Genomic DNA, 13,823 nt, shown 5'->3' with positions numbered 1-13,823 from the left:
TTAGATTTATATATGTTATCAGATTTTTCGGTATATATGTGATTTTTTAATTGGGTATATCTATTGGGCTCTTGTAACTTGCTGCAAAGACAGAGCTTTGTAGTATTACGCATATATACTTATTTTGTGTACATGTTGTGTGTTTGGTCATGGGCAATGGTATAGCAGTTTAGCTTACAGCAGGCAAGATTTGGTAAGGAATTAGGCCAGAAGCAGATACTCTGGCCTTCATACAAACTAATAACCCAGAGCATGGAAAAAATTAGTTGGAGGAAAGTGAACAGTATATGAATGATGAATATAATATAAAGATATTTAGATTTTATTGGCTAAACAACAAAAGGTATATGCATAGGAAACTACTGAAACATTATAGGCTGCATATATGGCCTATCTCGGTATATATTACTGAGATACCATTTCGCATATATCAGCCAGTTACCTGCATGCGTGTGCAAACACACACACACGCAGAATCTTTTTTCTAACCTAAAGTCGCACCTCTTCACACTGGTGAAGAGGTGCAACTTTAAATATGTGTCAAATATCTAACAGACTAGCAAAATTTCAAGGTTTAACTCATAAAAAATGTCTTTTTCGCTATCCTGCTTTTAGTGTTTTTTTTTTTTTTTTTTTTTTTTTTTGCCCATGATTAATCTTGTAAAATGGGGTATCCCCACTTATGGTGCTCTCTGGAAACAGTCTCTTCAAAAGTGCTATAATGGGAGTTTTTGTGTGTGTGTGTGTGTGTGTATATATATATATCTTGCATACATACCTTGAATAATAATAGGGAAAAATCATTAAATATATGTGCTAAACATCAACAATACATTATATTGACTGTTACCAGATATAAAAAATGAAAAGTGGCTAAAATAAAAAAAAGTTATTTTATTTATAAATGTAGTAGAACCAAGGGTGGATCAGTTTATATATATATTTTTGGTGGGGGGGGGATAACATCACCATAAGAAAATAGTTTTGTTGCTACAAATAACTTAAAAGCAGAACATGCAAAAACATGTTTTAGTATAATTATTCCCCCCTTGGGGGGGATAATTATCTCATTACTCTTCTATTACTATATAAATAAACGATTTCTCCAGATGATGGATGATGCAAACTGCTGTGGACATAAACTGTGTAGCTCTTCATGAAGATGCTGAAATTAGATGGTAAACAACACTAGTATGTAGCACCTATTCCTACATACTAGTGTTCTTTTAGGGATCATAAAAATCTAATGGAAGTCACACAGTAAGTGATACATCTTTTGAATTGGAGCAAAAATGCATTGTCAAAGAGACCCTGTATCATATTTAATTTATATGATATGTATGACAATCATTAGTCATTTATTGCATAATAAATGACTCAATTATTTGATATTAGATTCCCCCTTGATACATAAGATTATTATGTATCAAATTGTTGCTTTAGTACAATCAGACATAGACTATGCCTATTGCCATACTTTTTTCTTGGAATCTTATACAAATACTTCCATGAAAATTACATATATACTGACAAAGTATTGTGGAAGAGGAAGATGGGAATTACAAAACAATGAACGCTATATACATCGGTAAAGCAACTTTTATGTATATCTACAGGACACACCCACTGCTCTGCAATAAAAAGCTCGCGTATAAATGAACAAGTACATTTTAATTAAAACAGAAATGTTCTACAAGTACTGATAACAAACTCCTCAGTTCTCTATTCCTCGACAGTTAATATCATATTATAAATTAATTATTATCGTTCTATCGCATAATATATGAGGAATTAAACTACTACGAACACATTAACAGAATTTAGTATTTAATAACAAAAAGTATTAATACTGAGCATCCCTCTATGTGTGTGTTATCATTAAATAAATTAAAACACATGTACAGTACTAACATTAAATTAAAAACTGCCAAATGTCGAGTAGACCTATATCATAATTATATTGACAAGGTATTGTCAAATTTTAAACTAAAATTATACTACAGCTGTAAATATTCTATATGATAAGCTTTCCTCTTTAACTGTCAGGATATTTTTGCTCACAACGTATCGCGTTACGCACATTTTTCCATAACACAAAACATATTCACAAAACCATAAGTCTTCACTTCACCATCATAAGAACAACTGAATGATCACAATCAAGCATATTACATTACCTGATAAAAAGGGAGATGACATTCTTTGGACTGTTTGCACTAGAATGATTGGGTTTCTCAGTTTAAACAAGACAGTTACCATCACTAGCTTCTCGGAAAAACACAGAAGTACACCAAACGCTCTCATTCCAGAAAAGCATTGCGCATAATTTTCTTCAAAGTAGACAACCAAAGTAACAGAAGATCAAGTGTATGAGTATACATCGTTAGGCTTAACCAAGTGACTAGCGCAGACGCTAAAAACGCCAGCCATCGTCTGGCAACTTCTCCCGACGGAAGGAGAGCGAGCTCCAACAGTTTGTTGCCTTTGCCTCTGGTTAATCATGTCCTGCAGTGCTGGCAGCGTGTCAACCCACCGACGACCTTCTCCGAGCAAGGACGACCTTGTTGTGTGAGGTCTGTTATGTTGCAAGGACTTGGCTCGACACTGGCGTTCATCCGTACTATGGCCTACCATTGAGTATGGGGAAAGGTTGCGTTTAAGGTAAACACGCACAATCAAATCTTATCGCACTCACGGAAAGTGAAGAATCTAGTCAGCTGACTGAATACTAGTACTTGTTATTGGTAGATACCGTAATTTCTTAGAAAAACTTTTTTTTTTCACTATTGTTTTTATTCTTAAATCCTGCCCCCCCCCCCTCGCGCCTATATTTTAAATCTGAATTTTTCAACACTGGCTCCAAATGATCAATATAAGTCGTCTGCTAGTTAGAATAGTTGTGCTCTTACACTCCAGTTTAAAGCATTTTTCCAGAGGTAAAAAAGTGTTAATGTAATAATAGATAATAACACCTAAATATAATGAAACTTTTATATTTTTTCTATGGGCTCAAAAAAATCAATAATTGACATTAATGGATTTTGCCTAGAACACAAAAAAGGGATGCACGGGTTATTACAAAGGTATCTCGACGGAGCGTCTAGCGTGCGTTGGGCGTGGCCATTGCTTTGCTGCAAAGGTCCTTACACGTTCGCACGCGTCTGAACAGGTTTATTTTTGCACATCATGGCATTGTACTAGTCTTGAAGTCTGTGGGTATAGTAAGATTTCTACCTCGTGTCACATTTATTTATGCCAATATCCCGAAAAAACGAGCATTCGGGATCGTCTTTATCCTTTAATTAGGGTTTCCATCTTTCCGAGATTTGGAAGTAATCTAAAAAATGTTCATTTTAAATGAAAAACTGAAGAAGGCTGCAACTTTACTGATAGTATATCCGAGGTAATGAGAAAACTTAGGGTTCCTCTTGATAAAGCTGATACAAGCCAAACAAATAACGTTGGGAGTTACCTTGCTATCGGTAACCCACCTCCACGCAGGCACCGATGAAGTAGGCATTTAAATTTGGTGCCGACCTATTTTTGACTTATTTGGTGAATAAGGGACCTTCCAAAAGTCCTGCCTGGGGCTGTACCTCATAATACTAAAACATATGGTCTGAACATTGCAACTATATTTAGGCCTTCGTAGCCGAGTTGTCAAGTGCATAAGTAGTACACATTCTTTGAGTGACCGAAGGTTCACGCCCATGACTGCTAAAATACGGTGTTGTTTCTTGTATTCTCTCTATCTTGTGAACTCCTCTGACGTATGGTCGTCCTAGAGTATAAACAGAAAATTTATTTATTTATTTTATATATGTTCTGCACGATGAAAGATCCTAGTTTGTGGGAGGATAAACTTAGCCATTATTATTAGCCATATGGTGCAAGGAAGCCTGAGGCTTATACTGCACCAGCAAAAAAAAAAAAAAAATTCTGAATTACCCCGAGAGAGAAGTAGAAGGGAATCACCAAGAAAGAGAAGAATGATGATATCCAGCTGAGGATCCTGGGTGTGCCAAGCCCATACTCACCAGATGCACGATGAAAGATCCTAGTTTGTGGGAGGATAAACTTAGCCATTATTATTAGCCATATGGTGCAAGGAAGCCTGAGGCTTATACTGCACCAGCAAAAAAAAAAAAAAAAATTCTGAATTACCCCGAGAGAGAAGTAGAAGGGAATCACCAAGAAAGAGAAGAATGATGATATCCAGCTGAGGATCCTGGGTGTGCCAAGCCCATACTCACCAGATGTGAGCCCCTGGGGTTGGTGTGACTGCCTTCGGTTAGCGACAAAAACTGAATGTAGGATCTTTTCCAGTGTCACATTCTGAGAAGACTCGCCGAGGGGGCGTGCGAGAACACGTTACACGCAAACTGCTATAGATTTAAGCAGTTGAATCAGTGCTGGATCAAGGTATTTTCGCGCCCCGGGCAGAAAGATTTTTCGGCGCCCCCTAAGGATATATATGTATTTTTCATGATTTTTAAAATTTGGCGACCCTTACAGAATGGCGCCCCGGACAAGACCCTTGCTAGACCGTGCCTTAATCAGGCACTAAGTTGAATCAAAAACATCGCAATATATCAGCGTCTACTTGATGTTATAAAGACCCTACAGTGTGTTATTATACAACCTCTGATTACGTAATTACAGAATGGCAGCGCTATTGTACAACCGCTCAAGTTTCGACGAACTGCCGGTAGATGGCAAGAGTGCATCTCCAAGAATACGATATCGTAGTTGCAATTTCTGACACGTCTGGCAGTTTCGCAGTGACCTTAAGTTACGTGCTGTAAATGTGAATCGTTTTGTGAGCTGCGCAATGGAAGATTTGAGGACTGGTGTTATACGCCATTATTAGCGCTACAAAGAATGTGAAACAAAACTGCAATTTTCAAGTGGCACGGGTGAATTAAAGAAGGTCAAGAATCTGTGGCCTAGCAATCAAGTACTTTCACGACGGCAAAATGCAAAGTCCAGGAGATTCTGGACTTCAATTATCATATGACAGTGCACATATGATTGTTACAGAGAACCTCAAAATGTCACAATTCTCTGCTCACTGAATTTCGTGCCATTTGACACCAGATCAGAAACAAAAGCAAGTGAAAGTGCTGCTCGGTCTTAATCTTCCGTTATGCAACTCACAAAACAGTTTGTAACTTAAGGCCACTTTGCAGCAACCACACAACGTGTCATAAACTGTAACTGTGTCAACGTATTGGACATTTACTCTCCTGCCAGCTACCAATAGTTCAGCGAAACTTTTGTCCAGCGAGTGGCTGTACGGTGGCGCTGCCATTTCGCGAATTAAATCATCAAATAATTTAAATGGCTATCCCCACATCGGTTAGAAAATACCCGCGTTCGAGTACAGTCGATAACGTGAGGAACTTGTATAAGACTTTTTCATATGGCTGGGTTAGTCGGTCTCAGGCGAGGGTAACATGATTTTCTCTCCCGGAAACCGAGTTTTTCGTCCAGCAAACAGAAAATCGACCAAATTCTAGACTCTCCACGAATTTGTCTAGAATTTGTTCTTGCATTTATTAAAACTAGCCGCTTCCACAACAAGAGTGGATGAAAGTTTCTTCCAACAATGAAATACCCGCTGTCTGAAGGCAAACTTGCACACATCTATCCTGCAATTTCAATTAACAGCCGTTAAGCTAAATCTGTAATTACTCACGTCTCCTTCTGATCCCCCCCCCCTCCTTTTGTGACTACATTCGCCCACCTCCAGTCCATAAGACACTTCCCTAAATCCAAGGATGCTCTCATAATGGTTAAGGAGTTGCTTACCTCCTTTGCTGCTTTCTTTAATATAATTAAAGAAATCCCATCCACCCAGGTGCCTTTTTTTTATAATTAGCTTCAACAATTTTAAAAAAAGGCACTTGGGTGGCTTTTTTTTTTAAATTTAACTCATAAAATTTAGCTTTTAAAATTTAGCTAGGATGCCTTTTTTAAAAATTGATGGAAATCATTTAACTCCCAATTAGAGTTTGATAAACTTATGGCATCTCTTTCCCTAAACCATTTCTCGTGTTTATATGTAGACGCAAAATACCTATTCAGTTTGTCAGCTACCTGAGCAGTGTCATTGACAGTTAAACTATTGATATCAAGTGGCCCAATGTGAGATTCAATCCATTCTTTCTAATGTTAATAAAAGCAAAGCAGTCTTTGCTGCTGTTCTTTGAATTCTTTGTCAGAGACTTCACGTAACCTTTGATTGCAGACTACTTTATATCTACGATAGGCTTCTGTATCACCTGAAAATTTATATGCATCCAATGCAATTTTCTGCTCTGTCACAAGTTTCGTCAGTTCATCTGACATTCATTTAGGTCTAAGCCTTCAACAGTATTTCTTAGTTGATATAAAAAGCCTAGTGGCTTCTCTGTATGCTTCCCATTTACAATTTGCTATTAGTAACATCAGTTGGTCCCACTGTACAGAATTTAAAAACTATCTGAGACCATTGTAGTCACCTTTACGAAAGCAAAGGCCCTTTATTTTATCATTGATGGTAGTTACATCTTTAAGTAAATCCCACATCAATTGACTGTGATTACTGCCACCTAGTGCTTCTTTTAACTGCAGATTCTGAATGCATGAAGAATCGCGCAAGATCAAGAGTACTGCTTCCTCTTTTTGCATCTCTAACATGCTGCTGCTGTAGAAAACAGTGAACCAATACATCCAAAAAAATTTTTGGTATTATGTGAGTGGCCAACCCACAATTTCCAATCAACATCTGGAAAGTTAAAATCCCCCATTATATGGCATTCTAATTTACTGGCCCACTCTATTGCTCTGTATAGTTGATAGTTGTACTCATCAGTCATCAGGCCTATAACACGCTCCTGCTCTTATTTTTGCTTTCCCAGTGCTGCTGTTGTTGTAGGGTTTAGGATAATCATTCATCTCCCGAGTTTCGGGGAGAAAAAAACCATTCCCCCCCGCCTGAAACCGACTAACTCAGCCATGTTATGAAAAAGGCCCATAAAATTCCTCCCATCATCGACGGGACTCGAACTCAGGTCTTTTCCACCCGTGGTCCCAGTGCTCATGTCACACCAAACTCAACATTGGACTGACCACCCATGTTAATTGAATGTGCTGCCATAGATTTTATGTGTTTCTCAACTAAGAGCATAACTCCTCACCCCATTCCTATACATTGTATTTCCGTGAGTGTGGAGTTTTTGGTTATGCAGTGTTCTTCAGTTTGTGGTTTATTTTTGTGTTTAGTGACCACCCACTTTGGATACATATATCATGGATACATGAATATTAGATGTCTTTTGAGATATATTTCATCTCTTGTGACAGAGGGAAGAAGTTGAGAAGAAATAATCATTCTTAGATATAACAGACATTCTGATTATATCTTTGACTTTATCCATAGACTTACATAGAGTAACGTCAAATGTCAGGCCCAATATGGCTGCCTAATGCAAGAAATACATAGAGAAAATACAAGCAGCTATTAAAGTCAAAATGGTTATCTTGTAAGCAGACATATTGGCTAAAGTGCCACCTAAATAGCAATTGGATATAGTCAAGACAGCAACAAATATTAAATTAATAATATTAGCTGAATGGGAACAACGGAATTGGTGAATATTGCTTCAAGATAGCAAATAATAGAAAATTTTCAAAATTGGGCTACTTTTGGGCCTGAACCATAAGGCTTATAACTCAGCTCCTATTGGCCCTACAACCTTCATCTTTGGACAGAGGCACCACTAATCAATTACTTACTTTTAGGAACGTTTACAGCGCCCCTAGATTAAAGTAACGAAGTTACAGAAACCCACTTTTATTAATTTTAAAAAATGCATGCCACTTTCATTCTTTCATCCTGGAACGAACATGGATTCACAATTGAAAAACTATTTGATTGTGTATTTTTTCTTTTGTTAGGGGTGAGGTATGTAGTTTTGCTGATAATTTAATGTCTGAAGATGATTTAGAAGACGAAGAAGAGGATCTTTAATAAAATAAATATATTTTATTTCAGGAGAAGAGGACACTTTAATTTTGTTTATATATACTATGACTCTGTATTTATTTTAAATATGCAACACTTATCAAATATGAATTCTGACAGGAGTTTGATACAAGTAAGGACCTTGACTCTTCACAAGAAGTTGGAACAGATTCTGAGGGATGTTCCCTCTCTTCCAATTCAGATTCTCCTAAAAAAGAAAGGACACCAAAACCAAAAAAGTGTAAAAAAAACCAAAAAATGGCTGCCACAAGATATGACAAGGGTAGTAATTTAGGAGGATATGCCTAAAAGTCAGGGGCTCCAGCTGAAACCAATGGAAATAATGTAAATAAAAAATAGAGATAAAAAGGAGAGCACAAACAAAGATAAAGGAGGTAGTATAAGTAATACACAATCCTCTACCACACAAAATACTTCTTTCACAAAAGGGTTAAATTTAGGCGACTCACTTGATGCTGCAACAGTTCATGCAACTGTCACAAAAATGAGGAAAGCATTAAGGGGACTATATGTCCGCGGATACAAGTAAAGTAACCAAGACAGCCTCGAACTTCCCTCACAGCCTGTGGGCTGACATGGAGGCGATTGTTATATCCCTTATAATAAGGGATATATCCCTTGTTATATCCCTTATAATAAGGGATATAACAATCGAGCAGATAAAGGCTAAGTCAGTCGAGATACAGACTGTCTGAATTATTCGAACAATGTTTAAGGCAACAACCGTCTACAAAAAAGACTTTTGCAAAGGCAACTAGATCAGGAATGGATGGATTTAGCCCTGAGCGAGTCCGTATGCGGGACGACTTAACCCAACAGAGTAAGAATGAAATTTTGCAGGAATGGAGGCTGAGGTTTGTGCTGAACCTTCGTTGGCACAGAGAAAAGAAAATACAGGAAACCCGAACAAAATATTCATATTGCGGCCTCTGTCAGAATCTGCATTGGCTTCCAGCCAAGATGTAAGGAAAGCATTAACAGACATGCTTAAAAAGGATTATAAAGACATGAAGGTGAAAAACATAAGATTACTAAGGAAAAAAAAGACTTTTGTTGGAAACAACACAACAAACCCAGATGACGCCAGTAAGACAAGTATTGAGGGATGTTCTGTGTTGAGGGATGCAGGTTTATCCATTGAAAAACCAAGACTTTAAAACCAGATACTCCTTATTTATTGGGGTGTCCAAAGGATACACAAGGGAAGAGATATTAGACGATTTGTATAACAAAAACCTCAAGGATTAGGCTTTCACGGAGGAACAAGCGACGACCTTTAGATTCGACTCAGGAACTGGAAACAAACTAATTGGGTTATAGGGTTTAGCCCACGTTTGATTAAGTGTCTCCTTCAAAATGAACGCATTTATTTAGGATTCACATCACACCACTTTAGGAAATATTTTCAGGAAAAGTAGTCAGTAAAATGTTTCACGTGTTTGGCCTACTGATGCTGTGCATTAATCTGCACGCACAAGATCGTTTCGTGCGGACACTGTGCCCGCGGTAGCCATATTTTTGCACAGTGTCCAAACAAAAATTAGTCACCAAAATCCGTGAATTGCAACCGCAACAACAGGGATCACAATCGAATGGCCGAGACGGGAATTGCCCAGAATATACAAGAGCAGTGGAACTTGCAAAAACGCGCACCCTTAATGGATAATTTCGATATAACGATAATACCCAACAGTTTAACAAATTCGGTTGATTCAATCAAGATACTACAGATAAATGGATAACGGTCGAGGTTGGCTGCAGATGAAATCAGGAAGGCAGCTATACAGCACAAATCTGACATAGTTTGTGTGCAAAGCAGTATTTCTCTAAACAGGTTGGGGATTTGGTTCATAAGGTTATGAGTTACCCTGTTTCTATTAGAATGATAGCTTCTACGGAGTCTCTTCCAAAATCAGTCATAATTGTGTTCAACAATGATCTTATTATTACTTCAATAACAGGGGATTGCTCCTCAAAGCAACCTGTGTGCTAGTTTCCCCTAAAACAACCTCATTCTATTTGGTCTCCCTCTATTGTCCCCCGTCAGAAAATGTGCAACAGTCTCTCCATCCATTGGACACAATTTGTGTTAAATTTGCTTCTAAAAATTTAGTTGTGGCTGCGGATTTGAACGCGAAATCACTGACGTGTAATAGTTGTCTCACTGACACCAGAGGAGAACATTTTGAGGAATTATTCCTCTTGCATAACTTATACGTACAAAACCTACAGGACAAACCGTTTACGTTCTCCACAACAAACGGGGAATCAAATATAGATGTAACGGTTACTTCTACAAAAATGGCAGGAAAAATCTTAAATCGGGATGTAAATCCTGATCTAAGGAAATTCTGTATGAATAAGGTGAACTGGAAAAAAAAATTAAGAGTAGTAACTGCACACGATATTTAATAACGAGGAAGCTGAGGCTTTGAACACCTTGCCAGCCACTGAATTTGTTAACAATGTACAACAGCAGCTCTATCTAGCCATGGCACATTCTACAAGGAAAAAGCAAAATAAAAAGTTATCGGCATGGTGGAGTCCTGCTCTTTCGAGCTGAGAAGTCAAATTCAAAGGGCTATAAGGTTGTCCCAAAGAAGTCGTTATCTTTCTGATGTAGACTCTCAAAAACTGAAAGATGACTACAGGAATAAAAGGAAACAGGAATAGGACGATTACTGAAAGTAAACTAAGTTTCTAGCAAGACCTGGTTAAGAATGAAGGAAATGCAGACCGTGGGGTATTTATACAGGGTGATTCATGAGGAACACTAAATATTTTGGGAAGTTATAGTATCGATTATTGTGAGTAAAAATTTTCATATAAACATGTGTCCAATTCTCAATGGATACGGAGATACAGCTATTTGAAACTGGCATGCACAGCTCCCTGAATCAGATGTGACCAAGAAGCCGTTATAACCTGACGCTGTTTGGTGTTAGAAGTGTTGCTAAGAATGCCGCGCAGCTTCACACATGCTGAATATGCCGATATGGTGTTTGTCTACGGTTTCTATGGAGGAAGTGCTACTGCTGCTTGTAGAGAATATCGTCGACGGTTTCCTAACCGCAGAATACCGGATTCAAGAGCGTTTACTAGTGTTCACATTAAACTGCGTGAGACTGGTACAGTTCCCAAGCTCTTATTTCTTCTGAACATGCAAATGAACAAAAGCAGAATACATTTTTCAGTCGGTAGAACATAGTCCTACTATTACACGAAGAATTCCTACGCGTATCGGTGTTCCACAGACAAGAGTATGGCGAACATTACCTGAGCACGGCTTGTATCCATTTCATATACAGCGGGTGCAACCAGGAAACGACGCCCAGCGATTGGAATTTTGTCGGTAAATTCCAATCACCGATTAATACTGTTCAGCGAGGAAGCTACTTTCACCCGTAATGGTATCAACAACACCCATAACTCTCATAGGTGGGCAGACGAAAATCCGCATGCCATTGTAGGAACAAAATTTCAACATTACTTCTCTGTCGTAATGCAGTATCATCGACAATCAGTTGATTGGGCCTGTTGTGTTACAAAACCGTCTTACAGGGCCCATTTACGTAAAATTTCTGTAAAACGAACTTCCACTACTATTGGAGGATGTTCCCTTTGCTACAAGGATTGGTATGTACTTTCAGCACGACGCACATTTTACCAGTCTGGTGATACAATATCTAAATCGAACTTTCCCTAAACGATGGATCGGCCGCGATGGTCCCGTTCACTTGCCACCTCACTCCGTTCGATTTTTGTTGTATGTGTAAGTATGTATGTATGTGTAAGTGTGTGTATATTTGCCGTGGGTAGCACCCGGATTCGCATCCATCTCCAGCTGTGCATTTTGTAGGCATACTAGTCCCTTGATGTTAGCCTGAGTGTATTAAATATGTGTGCATTTGTGTGTATAAATGCTGTAACATCAGGCCACTCTGCCATCAGATAACAACCCCTATATGGGCAAGTGATGTCTGGCGCCTAACACCGGCGCAGGGAGCCGAACCTGCGTCAACTAAACACTGTCTGTGCAATAACATAATATGCACCTTTATCCCGCACCCACTGGTGGAAGTGCTAGACCAGTGGGTGCCAGCAAAAAAATAATAATAAATAAATAAAAAATATATAAGAAGAAGAAGATGAAGAAGAAAATAAAAAATAAGGGAAAAAAATGATAAAATTAAATTAAAAAATAATAAAAAAATAAAAATAATATTAAAATTAAATATATATATATACATGTATATATATAATAAAAAATAATAAATAACATTGAAATTATATATATATATATATATATATATATATATATATAATAAAAAAATAATAAATAATGATAAAATTAAATTTAAAAAATTATATATAAAAATAATAATAATAAAATAAAATAACAATAATAAATAAATAAGAAGAAGAAAATATAAAAAATAATAATAATAAAATAAAATAACAATAATAAATAAATAATAAGAAAAAAATAATAATAATAAAATAAAATAACAATAATAAATAAATAAGAAGAAAAAAATATAAAAAATAATAAATAAAATAATAATGAAAATAAAACATTTCCACCCATAAACTAGCAGGAATATATATCAGGAGTATATATCAGGTCCAACACCAGTGCCAGCAAAAAAAAAGCACTCCTGCAAGTTACAGGGAGGGAGAGAGAAAAAAAAAAAAAACGCACCCCGAATCAAATTGGAAATGGGAGCAGTAAAACTGCGCAGGAGTAATCTACTCCAACGATAATAAAGCATGCAAGTGTTTTCTCTTATTAAAGACTTGATAGCTAATTTCCTGGAGAACATTATCGTACGTCTTATTACCTACATATACAGGTTCACAACCTGGTCTTAATTCAGGTATCACCAATAACAGTTGGCTTCTATAATCTGAGTAAATACTACACTCATATGAAATATAATGCCAAGTTTCCTCAGCACCACAACAACAATTAGGGCTCGTCACAAGGCCAAATTTAAACGGCTTGTCATTTAATGACCCAGTTGCATACTTGGATAAAACCAACTATTCTTTTTACTACTATAAAACAAATTAACATCAGGAATAAATAAATGCGTAACACAGCTCGTTTCACTAGCATCCCAGGGCGCTTGCCACATCGTGACAACTTTCTTCATAACGTCCGTCTTGGTAACTTTAGTTTGATCTTTGAATTTATTTAATAAATTCATATATGAATAATTTAATCCCTTTCTTAAACAATACCAACAAGATCTATAAATAATATACAAGTCTAAAGGAATCTGCCCTGCAATAACTTGCAGTGAATTCGTAGAAACAGTTTTACAGACTCTACTAATCGCTAACAAAAGTGATCTTTGAATAGAGTAATTTGTTCCTAAATTTGATATTATTCATCCTCTTATACCAAACAATAAATCCATAGGAGACAATGGGCAGAAATACCGCCTTATAATATAACTGTAACACTCTCCTTTTCAGTCCCCAATCTGTTCGAGTAATACGTATTACAGCGGCCGTGAAATTCTTAATCATGAAGAATAAGTGAATCGTGAAATTCACTTATAAAGACCAGAGATGGCATAAACAGCAATCTGTTATCTAAAATAATTCCTAGATGCTTAACCTGTGATACTGTTGGTATCTGTTTACCATGTAGTAAAACGTTTGGTGGTCTACCAGGATCTAGTTTCCCTTTAAATACCATCATTACTGTCTTTGAAGGTAATGATGTTTTTTCAGCTTAGTTGGCAAACCCAAGTGACCAAACTAAATAAAATTTCTTCAGCTCTTT

The sequence above is a fragment of the Mastigoproctus giganteus genome, chromosome 6 (genome assembly GCF_048544385.1).
Source record: "Mastigoproctus giganteus isolate SK-2022 chromosome 6, ASM4854438v1, whole genome shotgun sequence".
Taxonomy (NCBI): domain Eukaryota; kingdom Metazoa; phylum Arthropoda; class Arachnida; order Uropygi; family Thelyphonidae; genus Mastigoproctus; species Mastigoproctus giganteus.
The sequence above is the reverse complement of the archived record's forward strand: the minus strand, read 5'-3'. Positions refer to the sequence as shown.